Consider the following 16791-nt stretch of genomic DNA (forward strand, 5'->3'; position numbering starts at 1 on the left):
ATCCAGTTGTAATGGCTGGTTATTTATATTGCACCCGTAAACGATAACTTAGTGCTCCACTCGTAATCTAGCCCTAAGTTGCTATTAGCCAGGCCGGAGACTTTAAGAAAAAGTGTCAGGAGAAGCGCAACTCTCCAGCACGCAATAGGTGAATATAGCAATGCAGGTGAACTCTTTCACCTGTAGCAAAGGAACATTTAAATCTTTTTAGCACAAACACAATTAAAATATTCCCCAAATATTCAGTATTCATTTTATTAAAACAAAACAAATACCAAATATTTCAGCAGATGAATAGTCGGACAAACTAAATTTTTCTCTGCTGCACTCTACGTATAAAAAAACAATCCGCTAGATTTAGAGTTCTGCGGCCAAAGGGGTGCGTTAGCTACGCGTGCTTTTTTTCTCCCGCATCTTTTAAATACCGCTGGTATTTAGAGTTCACAGAAGGGCTGCGTTAGGCTCCAAAAAGGGAGCGTATAGCATAATTTACCGCCACTGCAACTCTAAATACCAGCGGTGCTTACGGACGCGGCCAGCTTCAAAAACGTGCTCATGCATGATTCCCCCTTAGGAAACAATGGGGCCGTTTGAGCTGAAAAAAAAACTAACACCTGCAAAAAAGCAGCGTTCAGCTCCTAACGCAGCCCCATTGTTTCTTATGGGGAAACAGTTTCTAAGTCTGCACCTAACACCCTAACATGTACCCCGAGTCTAAACATCCCTAACCTTACACTTATTAACCCCTAATCTGCCGCCCCCGCTATCGCTGACCCCTGCATATTTTTTTTAACCCCTAATCTGCCTCTCCGTACACCGCCACCACCTACGTTATCCCTATGTACCCCTAATCTGCTGCCCCTAACACCGCCGACCCCTATATTATATTTATTAACCCCTAATCTGCCCCCCCAACGTCGCCGCTACCTTACCTACACTTATTAACCCCTAATCTGCTGACCGGACCTCACCGCTACTATAATAAATTTATTAACCCCTAATCCGCCTCACTCCCGCCTCAATAACCCTATAATAAATATTATTAACCCCTAATCTGCCCTCCCTAACATCACCGACACCTAACTTCAAGTATTAACCCCTAATCTGCCGACCGGACCTCACCGCTACTCTATTAAATGTATTAACCCCTAAAGCTAAGTCTAACCCTAACACTAACACCCCCCTAAGTTAAATATAATTTTTATCTAACGAAATAAATCTTATTAAATAAATTATTCCTATTTAAAGCTAAATACTTACCTGTAAAATAAACCCTAATATAGCTACAATATAAATAATAATTATATTGTAGCTATTTTAGGATTAATATTTATTTTACAGGCAACTTTGTATTTATTTTAACTAGGTACAATAGCTATTAAATAGTTCATAACTATTTAATAGCTACCTAGTTAAAATAATTACAAAATTACCTGTAAAATAAATCCTAACCTAAGTTACAATTAAACCTAACACTACACTATCAATAAATTAATTAAATAAACTACCTACAATTACCTACAATTAAACCTAAGACTACACTATCAATAAATTAATTACATAAAATACCTACAAATAAATACAAATAAATAAACTAACTAAAGTACAAAAAATAAAAAAAGAACTAAGTTACAAAAAATAAAAGAATAATTTACAAACATTAAAAAAAGATTACAACAATTTTAAGCTAATTACACCTACTCTAAGCCCCCTAATAAAATAACAAATCCCCCCAAAATAAAAAAATGCCCTACACTATTCTAAAATACAAATAGAAAAGCTCTTTTACCTTACCAGCCCTTAAAAGGGCCTTTTGCAGGGCATGCCCTAAAGAATTCAGCTCTTTTTGCCTGTAAAAAAAAACATACAATACCCCCCCAACATTACAACCCACCACCCACATACCCCTAATCTAACCCAAACCCCCCTTAAATAAACCTAACACTAAGCCCCTGAAGATCTCCCTACCTTATCTTCACCACGCCGGGTATCACCGATCCGTCCAGAGGAGCCTCCGAAGTCTTCATCCAAGCCCAAGCGGGGGCTGAAGAAGTCCATCATCGGGCTGAAGTCTTGATCCAAGCGGGCGCTGAAGAAGTCCATCATCGGGCTGAAGTCTTGATCCAAGCGGGCGCTGAAGAGGTCCATCATCGGGCTGAAGTCTTCTATCAAGCGGCATCTTCAATCTTCTTTCTTCCGGAGCCATCTTCTTCCAGCCGACGCGGATCCATCCTCTTCTACCGATGCCTACTCGCCAAATGACGGTTCCTTTAAATGACATCATCCAAGATGGCGTCCCTCGAATTCTGATTGGCTGATAGGATTCTATCAGCCAATCAGAATTAAGGTAGGAAAATTCTGATTGGCTGATGGAATCAGCCAATCAGATTCAAGTTCAATCCGATTGGCTGATCCAATCAGCCAATCAGATTGAGCTCGCATTCTAAATTGTATTTATTTGTAGGTATTTTATGTAATTAATTTATTGATAGTGTAGTGTTAGGTTTAATTGTAGATAATTGTAGGTATTTTATTTAATTAATTTATTGATAGTGTAGTGTTAGGTTTAATTGTAACTTAGGTTAGGATTTATTTTACAGGTAATTTTGTAATTATTTTAACTAGGTAGCTATTAAATAGTTATGAACTATTTAATAGCTATTGTACCTGGTTAAAATAAATACAAAGTTACCTGTAAAATAAATATTAATCCTAAAATAGCTATAATATAATTATAATTTATATTGTAGCTATATTAGGGTTTATTTTACAGGTAAGTATTTAGCTTTAAATAGGAATAATTTATTTAATAAGAGTTAATTTATTTTGTTAGATAAAAATTATATTTAACTTAGGGGGGTGTTAGTGTTAGGGTTAGACTTAGCTTTAGGGGTTAATAAATTGAATAGAGTAGCGGTAGATTAGGGGTTAATACTTGAAGTTAGGTGTCGGTGATGTTAGGGAGGGCAGATTAGGGGTTAATAGTATTTATTATAGGGTTATTGAGGCGGGAGTGAGGCGGATTAGGGGTTAATACATTTATTATAGTAGCGGTGAGGTCCGGTCGGCAGATTAGGGGTTAATAAGTGTAGGTAGGTGGCGGCGACGTTGGGGGCGGCAGATTAGGGGTTAATAAATATAATATAGGGGTCAGCGGTGTTAGGGGCAGCAGATTAGGGGTACATAAGTATAACGTAGGTGGCGGCGGTGTGCGGTCGGCAGATTAGGGGTTAAAAATTTTTATTAGAGTGGCGGCGATGTGGGGGGGGGCCTCGGTTTAGGGGTGCATAGGTAGTTTATGGGTGTTAGTGTACTTTAGAGCACAGTAGTTAAGAGCTTTATGAACCGGCGTTAGCCCAGAAAGCTCTTAACTCCTGGCTTTTTGCTGTGGCTGGAGTCTTGTCGTTAGATTTCTAACGCTCACTTCAGCCAAGACTCTAAATACCGGCGTTAGAAAGATCCCATTGAAAAGATAGGATACGCAATTGGCGTAAGGGGGATCTGCGGTATGGAAAAGTTGCGGCTGCAAAGTGAGCGTTAGACCCTTTCATGACTGACTCTAAATACCAGCGGGCGGCCAAAACCAGCGTTAGGAGCCCCTAACGCTGGTTTTGACGGCTAATGCCAAACTCTAAATCTAGGCGAATGTTTTTCTACAGGAACCCAGCATTATTGTCAATGGGGATTTTGTAGGTAAATTTTGTGGTTTTAAGATTCTGATTGACCCCTATGCATGTAGCCTCTGCAAAAGGATTCAAAAAAATGTATTCTGTAATTTCAGGGATCCCCTTCATCAGACAATGCTTTTCATAAACATTTCAAATTGTAGTTCAGTTGGCAGCATTTAAAGGGACAGTAAACCTCAAAAATAATGTTATATAATTCTGCACATAGTGCAGAATTATATAACATTATATTAGCCTTATCTTTATAAAACGTAATATTCCCTTTGAATTTAAAAAAAACCCCGCTGTTTTACAGACCAGCTCTCTGTGCTCTTCTGAGCGGGGCTGTTTTTATTACACAGCGCATCGGGCCAGCTGTAAAGTCACAGCCCGGCCCGACCGCGCCATAACACTAAGTGCAGCTCGCTCCTGCTGTCAGACAGAGCAGGAGCGAGCTGCACTTAGTGTTATGGCGCGGTTGGGCCGGGCTGTGACTATACAGCTGGCCCGATGCGCTGTGTGAAAAACACAGACCCGCTCAGAAGAGCACAGAGAGCGGGTCTGTAAAACAGCCGTTTTTTAAAAAAATTCAAAGGGAATATTACGTTTTATAAAGATAAGGCTAATATAATGTTATATAATTCTGCACTATGTGCAGAATTATATAACATTATTTTTAAGGTTTATTGACACTTTAAATTGTTTTGCTGCAGAGTGACAGTTCCCTTTAAAAGACTCCTGAATATGTTTTTCTGTGGCCCGATTGAGCATTATAATAAATAAGCTCCTGTGTATCCTGTTGTAGGGTCACTGTTCTGTTTTTTACAGGACTGATGGATGGACTTCAGTCTCTCTGGTGATTAAATTATAGCAAAAATATATACCGAATGTACATTTTTTTTGTTCTTTTGGTATATTTTGTTGAAAAGCAATAGAGATAATCTCAGGAGCATACACGTGTCTGGGGCCTTATATGGCAGCAGATTTGTAAGAATCTTATTCATTTGCAAAGGAACTAGAGGGCAGCCCTATTTCCTGCCATGAAGTGCTCCGGACACCTGTCAAGTCATCTCTTTAACAAAGAATACGAGAACAAAGCACATTTTATAAAATAAGTACATTAGAAACATTTTTAAAATTGAATGTTCTGTTTAAATTACTAAATACATTTTTCTGAATTTCCTATCCCTTTAATACTGAAGAGTGCACACATAGGCAGTGATAACACCTGTGAGTAACACTCATTAAATACATAGATATCACTACAGGGTCTGTTAGGTACAGCCGTCTGTTGGTCTCATATATCACAACTACGTGTTTTGTCATTTTTAGTTATTAAAGAGAACATAAAGATCCAAACAGCAATAACTTACAAAATTCAGACAAGAGAAGCTTAAGGTCCCCACAAACAGCATCAGTGTCTTCTACCCGTGACAGTCCTTGGATGCAAATATAACTTCCTGAGGTCCGGCCAGTCCCCTATGAGTCTCCTGTGCGAGCCCAGAGCAGCTCTCATAGAGCTGATAATATAAAGTGTACACAGAGTTTCATATAGGGAGCATGAGTTCCTTACATATTATAATTTGTAGTTTCGGAAGGTTCCAGTTTCTGTAGGAAGCTTTTTACTCATTTATTTATGTTGCCGCTTGCTCTTTGTGCATCTATGGGTGAGTTTAATGTACTCGCTTCTTAAAGGGAACTCTTCTTTACTAGTGCAATGTGTTCTTCTTGCATTACTGTGCCCAGATACCTGTGTAGCACCCACACATGAGCTAAATGCATCTGCAAAGCCTTTTACTGTTGTGGATCCTGTAGGATTGTCACATGTTGGGGGATCTGTCCCTTTCCACCACAATTTCTTGGCCTTCTTAGCTATCAAGGCCTGTCCCAGTTCTGCAGGACACATTCTGCTCAAGTCCGTGCATGACCACACCCCTCCTGCCACATCCCCTTCTACAGAGCACCAGTGTTCCCTAAACTCCTCATAGCAGACTCCCTCTGGGAAAAGTTTGTTTAAGTAAAGCCTCACTTGTGAACCCCAAGCATTGCAGCTACCGAGCAGTACATGGGGTGATTCAGTCAGGAGAACAAAATCCCATGAGCCACCCATCACCAGCTACATATTGATAAATGAAACATAATATATATGTGTTAATACATGCAAAACAGAATACATGAATTAATGCACTTGCTTATTTATATTTATATATTATACAGAGAGAAGTGCACTCACAGGAACGAACAACTAGCTCAATACCATTGTTAGCCTGTTCTATGGCGATTTACCACCTGGGTGCAGCTTTTTAGCCCAATAATGCTTTTCACAGAGTAGAACTTTCCTGTAGTATATCAGTCTGATCCCGCCTATTACCTGTAGTATATCAGTCTGATCCCGCCTATTACCTGTAGTATATCAGTCTGATCCCGCCTATTACCTGTAGTATATCAGTCTGATCCCGCCTATTACCTGTAGTATATCAGTCTGATCCCGCCAATTACCTGTAGTATATCAGTCTGTTCCCTCCTATTACCTGTAGTATATCAGTCTGATCCCGCCTATTACCTGTAGTATATCAGTCTGATCCCGCCTTTTACCTGTAGTATATCAGTCTGATCCTGCCTATTAACTGTAGTATATCAGTCTGATCCCGCCTATTACCTGTAGTATATCAGTCTGTTCCCGCCTATTACCTGTAGTATATCAGTCTGATCCCGCCTATTACCTGTAGTATATCAGTCTGATCCCGCCTTTTACCTGTAGTATATCAGTCTGATCCTGCCTATTAACTGTAGTATATCAGTCTGATCCCGCCTATTACCTGTAGTATATCAGTCTGTTCCCGCCTATTACCTGTAGTATATCAGTCTGATCCCACCTATTACAAAATATATAGATATGGTGTGTGGAAGCACACCAATCCTCAAGGGGGCGCTCTCAATCAAAACAAATGCAACACAATGTAATAAGAACAATAATAATGTATACAACAACACTCTAAAAATAAACAGCAGAATACCAGAGGAAAAAAAATATATAACCTTGTGACTGGAAACACAATAAATGTCCAATAACTAAATGATATCCTGTAAGTCACAATAGCTCCAGAAGATTGCAAAGGTCAGCTCTTTGTCGTAGGGGGGTCAAAATCCTGATGATAACAGATGGTCTGAAAAAAGAAACACAGAGGCGCCCAATGGCCTAATACCACAATACCAAGGGACATGAAAAATATGTAAGACTAATATTCACAAACGAATAGCACCAAAAAGTGCAAGGAAGCAGACTGGAACCTCACAGTTGCCCAGCAAACTGAACAGACACAGAGATAATTCTGTAGTACTTCTTCACCAGTGAGGTCCTCCTGGTTCATGTAGCAAAGCACCTCCAGATCCAACCTATTAGCTGTAGTATATCAGTCTAATCCCGCCTATTACCTGTAGTATATCAGTCTAATCCCGCCTATTACCTGTAGTATATCAGTCTGATCCCGCCTATTACCTGTAGTATATCAGTCTAATCCCGCCTATTACCTGTAGTATATCAGTCTGATCCCGCCTATTACCTGTAGTATATCAATCTGATCCCGCCTATTCCCTGTAGTATATCAGTCTAATCCCACCTATTACCTGTAGTATATCAGTCTGATCCCGCCTATTACCTGTAGTATATCAGTCTGATCCCGCCTATTACCTGTAGTATATCAGTCTAATCCCGCCTATTACCTGTAGTATATCAGTCTGATCCCGCCTATTACCTGTAGTATATCAGTCTAATCCCGCCTATTACCTGTAGTATATCAGTCTGATCCCGCCTATTACCTGTAGTATATCAATCTGATCCCGCCTATTCCCTGTAGTATATCAATCTAATCCCACCTATTACCTGTAGTATATCAGTCTGATCCCGCCTATTACCTGTAGTATATCAGTCTGATCCCGCCTATTACCAGCAGGCCCGGACTGGCCATAGGGCATACCGGGCATTTGCCCGGTGGGCCGCCGGTTAACTTAGTCCCGCCCACTGACTCAGACAGTGCTGTTTACTTGGTTTGTTGCTGTGATGCCCCAGACAGTGTTTGCGCGCTAAAAGGTAAAGGTAGAGGTAAAGGCTTATGTATTTTTTTTATTTATGTGGTCTGATCACACCATGTTTACTAATATGACTGCTCTGCTGTGCTGTATATTTAGTTAGTTAACTTCGTTTGTTTCTGGTGGTGGCCCACAACGCTACATGGCACAACAGGCAACGTCATCAACTAAATTTGAGCCTGGCCGGTGGCCGCTGTCACTTAGGCTGCATCTGCCGAGTGCTGCCGACTGCTTGTTTTTCTTCCCTCTCCCCCTTGAAATTAAAGTTACAACCTTACAGTAATGATAACTAACTGACCACGCTGAACTAAGAAACTTCCTAAACACAGATATCTATGCATTATATACCGTGCGGTACATAATGCATAGATATCTGTGTTTAGGAAGTTCCTGAGTTCAGCGTGGTCAGTTAGTTATCATTACTGTAAGGCTGTAACTTTAGTTTCAAGGGGGAGAGGGAAGAAAAACAAGCAGTCGGCAGCACTCGGCAGATGCAGCCTAAGTGACTGTGGCAAAAAAGCAGTCGCACGTTACTGGCTTCCTCCCCCAGTCACCCTTCAGTAGTTTAGTAGCAACAGTCTTCCCTCCTGCACTGCTAGAATTGAGAGGTAGAGCAGAGGAATCTAAGCTTTATGTGGTGCAATTTAGCTCTGTGTGCTAAACACTGCATATATCATTTTGACAGGCAGTGTTTAGCACATGGAGCTAAATTGCACAGCATAAAGCTTCCTATGTGAATGTCTGTGCTTGCTATTTAGCAATAACATCTCTGCAGAGTGCAGACTACTAAATTCCAGCCAGGGTGTAGAGTCCTTATTGGCTGCCTAGTGCCTTGGCAGGGTTTTAACTATTCAGGGATAAAATAGTTTGCAGTGGCAAAACCATGATTTCCCTATGTAAATTTGCCAACACTTTCTGTCTCTGTATCTCTCCCCCTCTCTCTGTCTTTGTATCTCTCCCCCTCTCTCTGTCTTTGTATCTCTCCCCCCTCTCTGTCTTTGTATCTCTCCCCCCTCTCTGTCTCTGTACATCTCCCCCCTCTCTGTCTCTGTACCTCTCCCCCCTCTCTGTCTCTGTACCTCTCCCCCCTCTCTGTCTCTGTACCTCTCCCCCCTCTCTGTCTTTGTATCTCCCCCCCTCTGTCTTTGTATCTCTCCCCCCCCTTGTCTTTGTATCTCTCACCCCTCTCTGTCTCTGTATCTCTCCACCTCTCTGTCTCTGTATCTCTCCCCCTCTCTGTCTCTGTATCTCTCCCCCCTGTCTGTCTTTGTATCTCTCCCCCTCTCTGTCTCTGTATCTCTCCCCCCTCTCTGTCTTTGTATACCTCCCCCCTCTCTGTCTTTCTATCTCTCCCCCCTCTCTGTCTTTGTATCTCTCCCCCCTCTCTGTCTCTGTATCTCTCCCCCTCTCTGTCTCTGTATCTCTTCCCCCTCTCTGTCTCTGTATCTCTCCCCGACTCCCCCCTCTCTGTCTCTGTATCTCTCCCCCCTCTCTGTCTCTGTATCTCTCCCCCCTCTCTGTCTCTGTATCCCCCCCTGTTATTGTATTTCTCCCCCTCGCTGTCTCTGTATCTCTCCCCCCTCTCTGTATCTCCTCCCTGTCATTGTATCTCTCCCCCTCGCTGTCTCTGTATCTCTCCCCCCTCTCTGTATCTCCCCCCTCTCTGTTGCTCTGTGTGTGTGTATCTCTCCCCCTCTCTCCCTCTTCCCCCTATGTCTCTCTCTATCTCCCTCTCTGTATCTCACTCCCCCCTCTCTGTATCTCTCTCTCCCTCCTCTTTGTTGCTCTCTCTCTGTGTCTCTCTCCCCCTCTATCTCTCTCTCACCCTTCTCTCTATGTCTCTCTCTCTGTATCTCGCTCTTTATCTCCCCCTCTCTCTATCCCCTCTCTGTCTGTGTCTCTCTCTCCCCCCCTCTGTCTCTCTCTCCCCCCTCTCTCTCTCTCCCTCTCTCCCCCCCTCTCTCTCTCCCCCTCTCTCTCTCCCCCCCCTCTCTCTCCCCCCCCCCTCTCTCTCTCTCTCTCTCTCTCTCTATGTCTCTCCCCCCCCTCTCTCTCTCTCTCTCTCTCTCTCTCCCCCTCTCTGTCTCTCTCTCCCCCTCTATCTATCTCTCTTTTTCCCCCTCTCTGTTGCTCTCTCTCTGTGTCTCTCTCTCCCCCTCTATCTTTCTCTCTCACCCCTCTCTCTATGTCTCTCTCTGTATCTCTCTCTTTCTCTCCCCCCCCCTCTCTCTCTCCCCCCCTCTCTGTGTCTCTGTCTCTCTCCCAGTCTCTCTCCCTCTCCCCCCTCTCTGTCTGTCTTTCTCATGAGTGTTTTTGTGTTGTGTGCATGCATATGCTTGTGTATATGTGTGTATATGTGTGGTGTGAGTGCATATGAGTGCAAGGGCAGCAAGCGGAAACAGATACAACAAACAACATCAGAGGAAAGGACAACAGAAGAAATACATCACGAGATCACAGGGACAGAACAAAAAGAAATAAATGCAGATCTGAGTGTCTGTAATCTGTCTGATGTTACCCTGAACTCCATAGAGATTAATCTTTTGTCCAAAGGTCTCAACTTTGTGCCATCAGCTCAGTTTAATTTGTTTGAAACAGTATTAGACGTTAACAAGTTTGTACGCAAACTTACTTTGAAAAAACATTTTTTTTCAGAAAGTGAACATATGACACAAGTTGAGACTAAAAATGATATTAATGAGAGTGTCACGTCAGCCATTACTGATGTCTTGTTATTTCCTGACTTATGTGCTATTAAAGATTTGCAAGAACTAGCTGAGGATAGCAATAGAGAATCTATAGATAAGATAATGGAAGAAGATATCAAATTTGGTCACTTAAAGAAAAAGAGCACCTTTTATCCAGTACACACCAGACCTAAGGTGTTAGATATTTTCCAGAAAACAGTGGAAAGTAAGTTAAGAATACTACATGAAAAGAATCTAAAAAGTAAAAAAAGAAGGTACTCTAATTTAACAAATAAAGAAAAAGCAGCTTTATTAACTCTTCAAGAAAATAAAGATATAATGATCCGCCCTTCTGATAAAGGAGGAAATGTAGTCATTTTAAATACTGTAGACTACATTAAAGAAGCCAAAAGACAACTGTCTGATCAAGAAGTGTATATCAAACTAGATGGTAATCCCACGAGAGAGTTTAGAAAAGAGCTAATTAAAATCACTAAGATAGCTAAACTAAACAATATCATAACTCCTACATTAGAAGAAGTCCTAACTCCAACTAATTCAGTAATTCCAATATTTCATTATTTTCCCAAGTTACATAAAGATTTAGTCTGTCCACCAGGACGACCTATAATTGCAGGTATTAACTCATTAAATGAGCCGTTATCAGATCTGGTGGACACTTTCTTACAACCACTTGTTAAAGATTTACTAAGTTACATACAGGATAGCACATCATTGCTTAATAAGTTACAGAATATCAAATGGAAAGAAAATTACAGATTTCTAGTAGTGGATGTATCATCCTTGTATACTTGTATAGATCACAACTTAGGCATGACAGCTATAGAATTTTTCTTGAACCAGTGTACTGACTATGAATCAGCAACAAAAATGTTTATACTTAATGCAATTGAATATCTTTTAACGCATAATTTCTTTATGTTTGGATCAGATTTCTTTCTCCAAAGGCGTGGAACGGCGATGGGGGCCAAGTTTGCCCCATCATACGCCAACCTATTTATGGGTTGGTGGGAGCTGTTCCACGTCTTTGGAGAGAGAAATCCCCATAGAGAGAGAATCATACATTTTTTCAGATATATAGACGATTTACTTTTCATTTTTGAAGGAGACACAGATCAAGTAAAAGATTTCTGTGCTTATTTAAATAATAACAAATGTGGGTTGAAATTCACAGGAGAAGAAAGTACGGAGTCAATAGACTTTCTAGATCTTACATTAAAAGCAGATGTAGAACATGAAAAAATAGTCTCTATACTTTACAGAAAGCCAACAGCAGGCAATACTACACTTTTATACAAATCATGTCACCCGAGACATGTGCTACAAGGAATACCAAAGGGTGAATTCATTAGGGCCAAAAGAAATTGCTCTAATGAGGAAGATTATAATAAACAGTGTAAAATTATTGAAGAAAGACTAAAACAGAGAGGATATAATGAAGGCACTTTAATTAAAGCAAAAGAAAGTGTTCAGCAAAAAACTAGGGAGGATTTACTAAAATATAAAAGGAAAGATGCAAAAAAAAAGGGACACTGAGAAACCCAGGTTTATAACTACCTATAGTACTGATTTTAAAAACATCAGCAAAATCATTAAAGATACTGTACCTGTGTTATATTCAGATCCAGTACTAAAAATTATAATGGAAGAGGGTGTAGATATTATACCCAAAAGAGGAAAAACACTTTCAAACTACCTCTCTCCATCTAATCTTCCAATAAAACACAATAAATGCTGGCTAAAAGAGAGAAAGGGATTCTTTAGATGCAGGAGAAATATATGTAAAACTTGTAACCATGTCATTGAGGGCGATACTTTTTCTTCATCTGCTACCCAGCAAGACTATAAAATTAAGTATTACATAAATTGTTCAACTACACATGTAGTATATTTACTTACGTGTGATCTCTGTAAAATTAACTATGTAGGTAAAACCAAGCGTAGCATTAAAGATAGGTTTCTTCAGCACCTCAGATCTATAGAGGATGATGACACCGACACACCAGTGTCGAGACATTTTAAAAGTCAACATAATTCAGATGTGTCTTTATTAAAAATTCAAGGTATAGATCATGTTCCTCTATGGAAACGAGGAGGAGACAGAGAAGATAAACTTAACAAACGTGAAGTCTTCTGGATTTTCACATTAAAAACATGTAATCCATTAGGTCTCAATATGCGTAGAGACCTGGATCTTTTTGTGAATTAATATATACACAACAGCTTTTCTTTTAGATAAGAAAAAGGGGAGAAATAATATATGGCCATCATATAAGTCTTAAACAATAAATTATTTTTACATATATTGTAAACTCTAAACCTTACTCTAGAAATAAATTTAACATTTTTTGTATGACACATAGTGTCATATATAAATTACATCAAAGTACTACAGTTGAAAGACTGCAATTTTATCTAGTGGTATAAGATATACTTATGAGAAATGAGGCAAAGACATAAGGTAATTTTTAATGTATAAAAGTTAACATCATATTATTAATATACATGTAGAAGAGAAAAAATTCTTAATATATAAAAGTTAACATCATATTATTATTAATATACATGTAGAAGAGAAAAAATTTTCTGCAAATGTATTAAATAACTTTTTGAAACATGTTCTTCAACAAAGGATAGGCAGTAAAGAGAGAGTTCATGCACACAGTGTCTAACATTTACAAATGTCTCTTTAAGAAAAGTGCTATAAAGCAGGTGTGATCAGGATTGCTTTCAAGCAGTGATCAAGTGCGCAACTGCACGAAACATGTCTGCATGTGGTTCTGATCACTGACACTGTGTTTTTACATTAAGTGCTTTATTACAGTCGTGTGTAGGCTGTCATGTTTTTACTTTTGTTACTACAATAAAGGAAGTTTTACTTTTCTTTGGAGAGAGATTTTTTGCGCTACAAGTGGGGACAATCCATTGGAATATATGAGTGTGTATATGTATGGCGTGCGTGCTTATGAGCGTATCTATGTTTGGTGTGTGTGCTTATGAGCGTATCTATGTGTGGTGTGCGTGGGCAGTTATATAAAAAATGGGGGAGGAGTGGGCTGCTTTGCTTTAAAATGCCCGGGCCTATTTTTGGTTCCAGTCCGGCCCTGATTACCAGTAGTATATCAGTCTGATCCCGCCTATTCCCTGTAGTATATCAGTCTAATCCCGCCTATTACCTGTAGTATATCAGTCTGATCCCGCCTATTACCTGTAGGATATCAGTCTGATCCTGCCTATTACCTGTAGTATATCAGTCTGATCCTGCCTATTACCTGTAGTATATCAGTCTGATCCTGCCTATTACCTGTAGTATATCAGTCTGATCCTGCCTATTACCTGTAGTATATCAGTCTGATCCCGCCTATTACCTGTAGTATATCAGTCTGATCCTGCCTATTACCTGTAGTATATCAGTCTGATCCTGCCTATTACCTGTAGTATATCAGTCTGATCCCGCCTATTACCTGTAGTATATCAGTCTGATCCTGCCTATTACCTGTAGTATGTCAGTCTGATCTCGCCTATTACCTGTAGTATATCAGTCTGATCCTGCCTATTACCTGTAGTATATCAGTCTGATCCTGCCTATTACCTGTAGTATATCAGTCTGATCCTGCCTATTACCTGTAGTATGTCAGTCTGATCCCGCCTATTACCTGTAGTATATCAGTCTGATCATGCCTATTATCTGTAGTATATCAGTCTGATCCTGCCTATTACCTGTAGTATATCAGACTGATCCCGCCTATTACCTGTAGTATATCAGTCTGATCCCGCCTATTACGGTCAGTCCAGTGTTGAAATACCAGGCAATTCCTCTCTGAACAAGGAAAATAGCATGAATGTATTTAGTCTCTCTCTTCACATCTCTCTCTCTGTATATATATATATATATAAAATGTAACATTATTATATGTGAGTATATTCATAATATAGCACTATGATAAGTTATTATATAAATAAAGTAATCACAGGGAATGTTTCTTAAGAAATGTTAGGATTGGATATCTTAATCTTAGTCAACACATAAACATACTTAATGTGTGATGAAGTCATTTGCACATCTTTACACTGTGGGCTAGATTACAAGTGGTGTGGTATTTTTTTTTTTTGTGATCACAAAACTCTGCTACAGTTAATCTTTTTGCGCTAGTCGGGTTGCGTTTGTATTACAAATTTAAAAAAAACTTATTTTGCACTAGCAGTAACCTGAATAGCGCGAAAAACTTTTTGCATGCGCATGAATGCATTCCCCCATAGAAATCAGTGGAGAAAAACTAACTAACATCCGAGATCGCAGAAACACCATCGACTTTTTGCATTTCCCATAGAAGTCAATGGAGAGAAAAAAATATAGAAAAAAAAACTAACACCCACTGCGCAAACAAAATATTTACAGTAAATACATAATTAAAATCTTTATTAAAGGGACAGTCTAGTCAAAATTAAACTTTCATGATTCAGATAGGGCATGCAATTTTAAACAACTTTCCAATTTACTTCTATTATCTAATTTGCTCAATTCTTTAGATATCCTTTGTTGAAGAAATAGCAATGCACATGTGTGAGCCAATCACACAAGGCCTCTAGGTGCTTTTCAGCAAGTGATATCAAGAGAATGAAGCAAATTAGATAATAGAAGTAAATTAGAAAGTTGTTTAAAATTACATGCTCTTTCTAAATCACAAAAGAAAAAATTGGCTTTCATGTCCCTTTAAATATGAATATTGCAAAAATATGTTGTATCATGTTTTCATCTAATTAATGGCAAAGGGCTATACTACACATATATAAGTCTATATATGTGTTCATATATATATATTTATGTTTATATGTGTGTATATATATATATATATATATATATCTGTAAATACATATATACACATATAAATACATTAATATATATGAACACATAAATTGACATATATATATATATATATATATATATATATATATATATATATACTGTATATATACACATACAAATACATCTTAAGCAATGTATATGTATGTACTGTATCTCTATGTTAAAGTCATTTGCCTGCCTTTTTTTTTCTAACACCCGAGATCTCATATCTTTGAGCCCTTATAACTATTTTGTGCAATATTTTTTTTAAATAACCTGTATTAGACGGTGTTAATATGAGAGTAACTGTACTTTCTAATGTATTTTTGAAATGTTTTGTCAACCTTTTTAGTTTCGGAAAACAGTTTAAACAGCTCGGAGATCTCGCTAAGGATTGAAGCGTAAATCACAATTTCGCTCCACTTGTAATATAAGCTCAATGAAAATGGCTTGCAAAAACGTGATTACGCTAGCACAAAACTGTTTGCGTTTTGTAATCTAGCCCAGTTTAAAACAAATGGAAAGTTTGAGAATTTGTTTATTATCTTTGTAAACTATTTTAACTTGCAAATGTCTTTTCATTTCAAAACATGCAAACTAGTGTGGGTTTCTGTCACAAAGTATTTGCAAAGTATAATTTTAACTAATTCAAAGGTCATTTTAAGGGACACTCAAGTCAAAAATAAACTTCCATGATTCAGACAGAGCAGCAATTTTAGATAACTTTTCAATTTACTTCCATTAACAAAATGTGCCCAGTCTTTTTATATTTACACTTTCTGAGGCTCCAGCTCCTAACTGAGCATGTGCAAGAATTCACAGAACATACGTATATGCAATTGTGATTGGCTAATGGCTCTCACATGATACAGGGGGGAGTGGAAATAGACACAACTTTGAATTTTGTTAGTAAACAATCTTCTACAAATTTGAATTTCAGACTAAGTGCTATTGCATTGTCTTGTTATCATGCATTTGTTGATTATGCAAATCTACTGTATTTACCGGTTCTTTAACACAGATAACACTTTTCATAGAATTTAAATGGACACATCATAATAATAAATATATTTGTGATTTGTTTCCCCTATTGCTTTGTCACATTTGTTACAAACTGAAATATTCTCACAGCCTGAACTCCTTAAAACACCAGTCATATCTGGCACCAGCAATTACATCACAGGCCACATATGACAACATCAAGCATAAAATCTAGATGGTTTTAACCCTTTCATGACAGGGTTATAAAGTCTTCATCGGAACAACGTTCCAATGTAGACAAATTGAAATCAATTATGGGATCGGGTCTGGGGGTGTCCCTATGATGCTAGGAATGCCCTCCAGACCGCGATCAAATCCTTCAAGCCTAGTAGGCTTCAGGACAGCCGTTTGCAATTACGTTGTATTCCGTCATAACGGCTGTAAAGCCCAGTGCCGTTGTGACGGAATACAACGGCATAACGGCATTAAAAGGTTAAATTAA

This window comes from Bombina bombina, chromosome 9 (assembly GCF_027579735.1).
Source record: "Bombina bombina isolate aBomBom1 chromosome 9, aBomBom1.pri, whole genome shotgun sequence".
NCBI lineage: Eukaryota > Metazoa > Chordata > Amphibia > Anura > Bombinatoridae > Bombina > Bombina bombina.